Genomic DNA, 10,728 nt, shown 5'->3' with positions numbered 1-10,728 from the left:
AGGGGGAGGAGACAGCCGTTCTTTCTCTCAAGAGGCAGGACCCCTTCCCGGGAGATGAGACAGCCGGTCTCTCTCCCCAGTGGCAGAGCCCTTCCCAGGGAGCAGAGGTAGCCTACCTCTCTCCCCAGCAGAAGGATGATTTCCAGGGAGAGGAGAGAGCCGGTCACTCTCCCCAGTGGCAAAACCCCTTCCCGGTAGATGAGACAGTTGGTTCCTCTCCCCAGCGGCCGAGCCCTTCCCAGGGAGCGGAGGTAGCCCACCCCTCACCCCAGTGGCAGAACCCCTTACCAGGAGAGGAGACAGACGGTCTCTCTCCCAAGCAGCAGAGCCATTCACAGCGAGCGGAGGTAGCCCACCTCTCTCCCCAGCATCAGGATGATTTACATGGAGAGGAGATAGCAGATCTCTCTCCCCATCGGCAGAGCCCTTCCCAGGGAGGGGAGGTAGCCCACCTTTCTCCCCAGTGAAGGGTGGCCCTGGCATCACCACAGTTGAAGGGCCAGAGCTGAGCCCTGAGAGGGAGATTGCTCGCTGCCCTCCACCCACACCTATGGATTATAATGGAGAAGCGGTGCAAACTGCAAAGCCGGAGTATGTTCTTGTGGTCCTGGAGGAGGCTGAGGTGGTCCCCTATATTGACTCAACAGAAGAGCTCTAGCTTCTGCCCACTCCTATTATGCATCCCAGAGCAAGGGAGAGACAGCCCTGGAGTGGTGGCTGTGGTCCATTCAGCAGGGGAGCTGGCAACAAGGCAGGTGGATGCTTATCACTGTCCTTTCCCCGTCCAGGAGGACTTTCCAGTGGGGGTGATTGAGATTACAGCCTCTACCTGTGAACCCCAGGAATGCTAGGCAGTTGGCCCAGGTCCCCAACCTTGTGCTGCAGAAGCCTCAGCTACCCTACCTTCTCCCCAGCGGCTGGCCAGATTGCAGAGAGAAGGGTCAATCTGCCATGCTCTCTAGCGGCAGATGCCTTTCATGAGAGAGTCAGGAGTCCCCTCTGTGAGTGTTGCTTGGGGGTGGGCACATGTTCTGGGGCCTGAAATGGAAACCTATTTTGGGGAACTGAGTGACGGGACTTGGCATTATGTAGATATCCCTGTGCCTCCGGGTGCATGGGATGAATGCTAACAGGGAGCATCAGTGATGCCATAAACCCAGGGGTGGGGTGTAAAGTACTTTATGTGTTATGTGGTGTGGTGTTTTCTAGTGGGAGATGTTGTGGGGGATGGGATGACCTCTCCCGGCAACCTAAAAATAGAGTACTATCACCGGATAGCCCCAAGCCGGTCCATTGGGATCTAGCCGGGTCTGCCGGACTATAGGGGGGTAGCTCTGTCACGGATACCAAATTGCCAAGGTCACCCTCCCTTCAATATTGTATTGCGTTGTGCCCCAAACCCCTTGTTACTTGTTTTACACTGCTTATATGTTGTCACTAAAAGAGATGATCCCTGCCGCTTGGCCCCTTCATGCCTTGCCGGGCTTATGGAACTATTCGCCGGCTGGACTTGCTAGTGGTCCCCCGCTGAACTTTACCCTAGGTTGCTCCAGAGGCCCTTTGTCCCAGAGCTCCACTCTTTTGGGGATTTGTTGTGCCTTTGGTGGACAAGGGCTGTGGTGATTGCCGAGGGGGAGCTCACCCGGGAACCGGGGGTTTTGGACACCCCCACCTCCATATCTTTGCCAGGCTGTAACTCCGGACTGTGGCATCTGCGGACCAGGAGCTTTCCAACGACACTTTGGAAATGCTGCCGCTCCCCCGGGATCACCCCGTAACCATGACCTAGACTCTGTGGGGGCACTATGTGACTGTGGCTCCTATTGAGGCACCAGACTGTCTGGAGGGGCGGGAATGGCCGGAGATCTTGGGATCAAATAAGGCTCTAAATGTGTATATAAACTGTGTTGTTTTCACAATAAAGTCTGTTCGTGTTTCACCTGAATACTGGTCTTGTCTGGTTATTTGGGTGGGCTCTGGCTATAATCACTTCTCTCCGCTCTATAGCTACACATTGCAGCTATACAGCTACAGGCTCTGGGGAGGAAGCAGGACCTTTTGGAGGAGATACCCAGTCGGGGTATCCGAGGTCTGTCACATAGGGGTATTAGTATAGGTTTAATTTTTTTATTTTGGATAGCTTTGTTTATTTTTTCTGTAAATTTAACATTTTTAGTTTTTGTAATATTAGCTTTGGAGTTTGTAGTTTTTTAAAATAGACTGCCCTCTGGGCAGGCTTATCGCCTAATATATATATATAAACACTCTTGCACCATGAACAGAACAGCAAATAAAATGTTTGCATAGAACACACTATGTATAATAGCACATAAACACAAACTTTTACATAGATATTCCCACTCTCACACACAATCTCACACACACTCTCACTCACACTCTCACTAACACTCTCACTCACACACACACACACACACTCTCACTCACACACATTCTCACTCACACACTAACACACTCACACTCACACACTAACACACTCACACACACACTCTCACTCACACTCTCACTCACACACACACACACTCTCACTTACACACTAACACACACTCTCACACACATTCTGCCTCACACACAGACTCACACACACAGAAAGACACTGACAAACACAAAGACACACACACGCAAGAGAGAAATATGTTGCAAATAGACATATCACTTTCCCACCAAACCCTGACTCAGCTTCAAACCCAGACACACAAATGGAAACCGTCCGGGTCATTCCTGGAAAGGTGGCAACCTACAAAGAGTGTTATCAGCACTCATATTACCAGTGGTGAGTTAAGTGTCGCACGAGCGAAGTCCAAAATTCGATGTAAAAATGTAACACTTTTTGAGACCTGCAGTAAACCATTAGCTTGCTGGTTTACATAGCAAAACACATTAAATGCTATGGAAAAAAAGGCTTACGTCATCTAGTCTTAATACTTACAGCTCGATTTATCAAGCCGTTTGCCCCCTATGACTGCAGGTTCTCACAAGAGAACCTGCAGTCAGTATTTATCAAGCAGCGGTCATCAGACTGCTGCTTCCTACTCTCTTCTCCACCTCTTAGGTGGAGAACTTCAATCTCCTGCTACAAATGCTGAATTCCTCCAACGGATTGCTGCCCGCCAGCGGTAAGCTGGGGCGGACAGGGGCACATATGTACTCCCTTGCCTGCCGTCACTTGATAAACTGAGTCCCAGTTCGCCATCGTTTGATAAATTGAGCCCTATGTAATCAAAGGTTTATTTAAAAAAAAAAAATTGGCCAGAGTTAAAGGGACAGTTTACTCAAAAATTTTCTCCCCTTTAATTTGTTCCCAATGATCCACTTTACCTGCTGGAGTGTATTAAATTGTTTACAAGTAGCTCCTTTACCCTTATATTGGCATTTGAAATTGTTAATTTAGCATGTGGTATCCCCACCTATTCTGAAAGTTTGTGGCCACGCGTACCAGCTATAGATAAGCTTTGTAAACACAGCCAGCAGAAGAAATTACACTCCCAGTCGGATATAGCAGAGATAAGGTAATACAATGTTGATTTTCCATTGTTCTCTCAAAGTATTGGTGATTGTTTTAAGGACAGATATAAGATAAAGAAGCAGGTATATGTGCACAATGTGATACAGTAATGAGATCTGATTATAACTACAAGCTCAACCTATTTTATTAGGCTGTGGCTTCAAAACACAAAATCAGAGCTTTAATATACAGAAATAAACCTTAAAAAGCTAATTTTCATACATTTTTTACTCTGCAGTTGGTAAAAAAAGCAATTGTAAACACATTAAGGGAAAAACTATTTTACAGTATACTGTCCCTTTAAAGGTATATGGTATATGACAAGGGGCGGGACTAGAAAAAGATTAAAGTAGTATGTGTGTATATATGTGTGTATGTGTATTTATGCCTAAATTTCGTTAAAATAGTACAGTGCAAAACTAAATTAAGAACTCTGCTACTTGTGCACCATTGGGTGATATCCAATATGAATTTTCTTGTGTATCCTCATAGAAGTCTATTATATGAGCAATTTAGAGCATCCGCACAATGCTACATACAGATGTCAGCGCACCCTATTGCTCAAGATATACAGTATCTATAAGTAAACCATTATTATTAATAGTATAGCATAAAACTACATGATGAACTCAGTTTTCCGCACCCTCAGCTTAGTATACCATCGGCTTAGCGCACAAGCAACATTCAACATGAATTTTACTGTGCCCCCACCAATAGAAATCTATTATATGAGGGATTTAGCCCACCCACGCTATCCGACATGCAGATGCAGTGTGTACTAGACTATAATTGTGAGTGAGCAAAAATTACTTTCGACTTACAGTCACCAAGATTACAAGTTGTGCGCTAAACCCTAAATATACAAGAAGATTGTAAAGCTGATTCAGACAGGGGTGATTTATAGTGTCACACTGGTTCCTCAAAGGCTGAAATACTCAAACTTATGAGGGTTTTTGTAATTATCTTATTGCTTGCATAAGTATACAACAGAACAGTAAAGAAGTACCTGCAATGTGCCTGTCTGCCAAGCTGTTGCTGCCCTTGCTGGGTTTTCTATTACTTACTTCACATTACACACTTGTAGTTGAACAGTGTGCTCCTCACTTGCATGCCTGCCAAATAAATGATTTCACTGTGTGCATGCATTTGCATATGTCACAGGAAGTGTCAACACAGAGAGAAACCTAATATACATATGGTTCCTCCCTTTTTTCTTATATGTGTTTATGTATACTGTATATTTTTATTTACATTATTTTTCATATTTTTGAAAATAAGACAAATCAAGCGCTGAAATATAAAAAAAATCAATGTATTTATGTAAATCTGTATTTTATTCTCAATACTTTCAAAATGTAATAATTTGTAAAATACTAATTGTTTTTGATTTTTTTGTTGTGTGGTAATTACGATAAATATTATTTAGCATTTTTTTTAAATTATCTGGTTTTGTCTAATTAATACTCTCTTTCTTTATTAAAGGGACATGAAACCCAAAAATTTTCTTTCATGATTCGGATAGATGATGCAATTTTAAACAACTTTCTAATTTACTTATATTATTAGGTGGCCAGCAACAAAGTTGCAGGACAACCTATTGTTATTGTTCGGATTATTATTATTATTCTTTTTATTCCGCCAAGCTTTGTATTCAATTGCCCATAACTGCTTAACTGTTTTTGCAAAGCTCTTAAAATCAGGTATGCTGGTACAGCCTATTGCTGTGCTACATCTCATGCAATATTGAACTAGCCATATTGCTTTTTGCGCCAAATTTCGACAAACGCTTAAAAATATTTAGCTCTGGAAATGCTTATGTTACAACTTTGAAACTCGCTGTGCTTAGTGCTATTATGACCTAAAATTGCTATTACTCAAGAGAAGTGCCTTGGTCACATGATGTGGCAGCCATCTTGCATTTTGCAAAAATATTCAAACATCTTCTTCTCTTAAACCTCTTAGTGCAATGAAGCGCAATTTTGCACATATGCTCCTTGCAAGGTCCTCTACCAAGTTTGTTCAAACTGCGATTTTTCCATACTCTACATGGCTGCTGTAACCTTTTTATCGCCATTTAATTGCGTAGTGTTGTCACTTTATACATTAGTTTTACAATATTTAACAATATTACAGTGTAATAGACACATGATTACACATAGTCATAACCCTTAAAGACAATATTGCAGTTAAAATTCGCATTGCGCAATCGCCTTCGTGAAATAAAACATTTGCAAATTTTCATGAAACTTCTGCAAATTGTAGAGGTCTATAGTGAGCATTAGTATGTGCAATTTAAAAGCCATACATTGCATAGCTTGGCGGCCATTTTGTTTCGTATGAGCCATTTTTAAAAACTATAAAAATCTTCTTCTCCGAAACCGCTTATGGGACAGACTTGAAATTTTGTTTATAGAGTTATCTTATTACTAACATTCAGATTTGTTCAAGAGAAGTTGATACGTCATGTGGTTTGTCAGCCATTTTGAATTGTTCAAAATTGCTTAACGATATATTTAAATTAATAATAAAACAAAAACCGTTTTACAATATGCTTTATTTTTGCCATGTTTATTGACATCTATAGTGAGCACTATTGTGCGTAATATGGAGGCTGTATATCTTACGATCGGGCAGCCATCTTGGTTTACGCGAAAATTTTGAAAGTCTATTTTCTCTGCAACCGCTTATGTAAGAACTGTGAAATTTGCTGTACAGTCTTATATTGTGACCTAGATTCATAATTGCTCATTAGGAGAGAATCAGTCACATGATGCGGCAGCAATATCGGTTTTATGTTTATCGTAATTATTTGTAATTCAATACTTCCTCTTTTGAGTCAATTGCTCACAAAACACAAATTACTTATGCTAAACTCTTGAAATCAGGTATGCTGATACATACTAAAAAATACTGATTGGAAGTGGCGCCAATTAAGGCTGTCTGATTGATTAGTAAACACTATGTGTATCTGAATGTGGATAATTATAATAAAGCAAATTAATACAATCGTTAGTTTAAAGCAAAGTCCACATTAATTTATTAATTAGTTAAAAAAATATACAATAATATTTCTCAAGTACAATCTATTTGAAGGGTTCAATTCATTTAGAGGATTAATTTCCTATTTCAAACAATACATTCAATAATAGATCTAAAAATGCAATCAATCTTTTTCTAAAAACACCGGTGTTCACTTCTAAAACCTAAATGGTTAATAACACTAGATGGTTAATATCACTCAACTGTTAATTATAAAAACAAGCCTTTGGTCATATATTGCATGGATTGGACATTCAATTACCATAACATCATCATAACATCATCATAACATCAATATAAGTGTAAAAGATCTCGTAGTTTTAAGCATAAACCACAGGGAAAAAAGTGGAATTTTCCTACATAAGGCTAATGTCTCTTAGTACTTAAATTACTGTCACACTTGCTTAAGCAGACTATGGTGTCATACACTGGTAAATGCAGTCTGTTGCATTCGGCTCTTTAATCTATCAGCCAAATCCTAGTGTTCAGGCATAAAGTTCGTTCATAGATGTGTTGGAATTGTCTTATATGAGCCACTAGACAGCTGTTTCCTGGGCTCTTTTCAGGCTGCTACTACAGCTGGTTCTCTCCCCAATCTTACTGTCCGGAGTTCCGGTGTGGGAGGAGGCAGGTATAAACACTCGCCTGTGTTTCAGCGTTACTTTAAATCACAATGTGTCTCCTAAGTGTGCACACTTACAGTTTTCTTTCTCCTTCATTCACTCTTCACTCCTACCGTCTACTCAGTGCTGTTTTGTGGTTATTCCCCCTGAGCTGGTTTAGACGGTCCTGGGAGCCAAATAAATCTTTTCAAACAGGTTGTGGTGTGGTTTTCTACGCGTTTCAGCTCTCCAGGGAGCCTTTGTCAAGATACATACTATTGCTCTGCTACATATTATGCAATATTGAACTCATAGGTCATAAGGTTAAGCAGCCATATTGTTTTTTGCGACAAATTTTGAGAACTGCTTAATAATCTTTAGCTCTGGAACTGCTTATGTTGCAACTTTGAAACTTGCTGTGCTTAGTGCTGCTATGACCTAGATTTGCCATTGCTCAACAGAAGTGACTTGGTCACATGATGTAGCAACCATCTTGCATTTTGCAAAAATCTTTAAACATCTTCTTCTCTTAAACCGCTTAGTGCAATAAAGCGCAATTTTGCACATATGCTCCTTGCATGGTCCTCTACCAAGATTGTAAAAATTACGATTTTTCCATAATCAACATGGCTGCTGTGAGACATTAACCTTTTTATCGCCATTTAATTGCGTAATTTTGCACTTTATACATTAGTTTTACAATATTTAACAATATTACAGTGTAATAGACACATGATTATACATAGTCATAACCCTTAAAGACAATATTGCCGTTAAAATTTGCATTGCGCAGTCGCCTTCGTGAAATAAAACATTTGCAAATTTTCATGAAACTTCTGCAAATTGTAGAGATCTATATTGAGCATTAGTATGTGCAAATTGAAAGCCATACATTGCATAGCTTGGCGGCCATTTTGTTTTGTATGAGCCATTTTTAAAAACTATAATAATCTTCTTCTCCGAAACCGCTTATGGGACAGACTTGAAATTTTGTTTATAGAGTTATCTTATGACTAACATTCAGATTTGTTCAAGAGAAGTTGATACGTCATGTGGTTTGGCAGCCATTTTGAATTGTTCAAATTGCTTAATGATATATTTAAATTCATAATAAAACAAAAAAGTTTTTACAAAAATGCTTTATTTTTGCCATGTTTATTGACATCTATAGTGAGCACTATTGTGCATAATATAGAGGCTGTATATCTTACGATCGGGCAGCCATCTTGGTTTAGGCGAACATTTCGAAAGTCTATTTTCTCTGCAACCGCTTATGTAAGAACTGTGAAATTTGCTGTACAGTCTTATATTGTGACCTAGAATCACAGTTGTTCATGTTGAAGGAATTAGTCACAAGCTGTGGCAGCCATATTGGTTTACGCAAAAATTTTGAAACTGTGTTTTCTTTCCAACCGCTTAGGTTAAAGCTGTGAAATTTGCTGTATAACCATATATTGTCACCTAGAGTTACATCTGTTCATGTTGAAAGTATAGGTCATATGGTGTGGCAGCCATTTTAAAAAACGCAAACATTTCGAAAATGTCTTTTTTCTCTCCAAATGCTTATGTTAGAACTATAAACAGTTGTTGTATAGCTTTATTTTGTGACATAACTACTTATATGGCATTGCAAAAATGATGCGCTGGCCACCTCTATTGCTGCTTGCAGCTATATTTTAATTTGCTTTCATCTCAGGAGCAGCAAAGAACCTAGGTTCTCGCTGCTGATTGGTGGCTGCATATATACATACCTCCCAACATTTCAAAATTCAAAAGAGGGACAACCCCCCCCCCCTGGCAAACGTATGATATGTTGTGGGCAGGATGGGGAGGGGCTTAACGAAATGTGTTTTATGTCTTTTAAAAAAAAAAGATCCCCCCCCCGTTGTATTGTATAACATATTTAAACTTTACTCAGTGGCCTCTGATTGGAAAAATATTTTTCAACATGGCTCTTTCTGGTAAGAAGTTTGGACACCCCTGGTATATTTATAGCATTTTTTATTAAAAAGGGACATCAAAGTCAAAAATAAACTTTCACGGATCAGATGGAACATGCAATTTTGAGAGAATTTTCTGTTTACTTCTACTATTAAATTTACGTTGTTCTCTTGGTTTCCTTTGTAAATAATATTTAGGTATGCTTAGGAGCAGCAATGCACTGCTGGGAGCTAGCTGCTGATTGGTGTCTACACACAAATACCTCTTGTGTCACCAATATGTCTAGTCTAGCTAGCTCTCAGTAGAGCATTACAGATCTGCAGCTGAATTTAACTCTTTGTGGGTGTTAAACACACAGATATATGAATAGTGCAATAATATAATGCTAACACATTCAGAGAAGGACTGGCAGCCTTTGGCCCAGGTGGCAAACAGAACCCTGTGTCCCAGGTAGAGCAACACCTGCTTTAAAGTTTTATGTTTGATATTAACCTTTTAAAGCCGTTATGCCGTTCTATTCCGTCATAATTACACTGGGCTTTAAAGCCGTTATGACGGAATAGAACGTCATAGCTAACGGCTGTCCTGAAGCCTTCTGTGCTTTCAGGATTTGATCGCGGTCTGGAGGGCGTTCCTAGGGTTGTAGGGACGCCCCCCAGACGTGATCCAATAATTGAAATCTCGCGATCGTGTGCACGATCGCGTGGTTTCAATTTGTCTACATCGGAACAGTTGTTCCGATGTAGGCACTTTAGCCCTGCCACGAAAGGGTTAAAAAAACAAAACAAACAGGGAAGCGAGTAAATAGCGGACATATAGTACATATCGTTATATAATAGATATAAAGCCTCTCACAAACACATTTATCCTTGGATTCACCAGTACAAATTAAAGTACCCTGTCCCCTACACAAACATAAACACATTTTGACATTCATGTATAGAAGTTCCCCAACAGCCATATTGAGTTATATTTCTGCTTATGGACATAGGAGCCTATAAACTTATGGGGTGACAGAAATAAAAAGCAGGTAGTGACAGTGAAACATACACACATAATCACCACACATTTGCATCAATGCATTTATAAGGACAGCCACATTTACTCATATATCATAAGAACTAGAATAAGCAGTGTCACTAGGGCATAAGCACTAACACAATCACAGTCAGTAGTCATATTCCCATACATGGGTACCCTACCCACTCACAAAAAGCCATACACTGGAACACAGCCACTCATGAATAAATTAACACACACACAAGCACCCAGAAACACGTGCACACAAACACGCCCAGGTACTGATACCCACACTGGCACCTTTGCCCTTATACAGACAGTCAGATTTGCACAAAAGTACTAAACTCACACATATAATAGCTTTGGTTTGCATTTTAAATTAATGAATAAGGTAGTGTTTCAATGTAAAAAAAAAGTTTATAATAACAAGCAATTTAAATAAACCTAGTCTGTTGAAGGCAATAAATTGTCTCAACTCTAGGGGCGCACAAATGCTTAATAGTGGTATGAATAGGAAAAACTATGAATTGCATATATAATGCTATCATCAAATGAAAAAAATATATATATCATCAACAGCAACAAAAAACAAAAGTGGTCTGT

This window comes from Bombina bombina, chromosome 2 (genome assembly GCF_027579735.1).
Source record: "Bombina bombina isolate aBomBom1 chromosome 2, aBomBom1.pri, whole genome shotgun sequence".
Lineage (NCBI taxonomy): Eukaryota > Metazoa > Chordata > Amphibia > Anura > Bombinatoridae > Bombina > Bombina bombina.
This window is presented reverse-complemented; position numbering follows the sequence as displayed.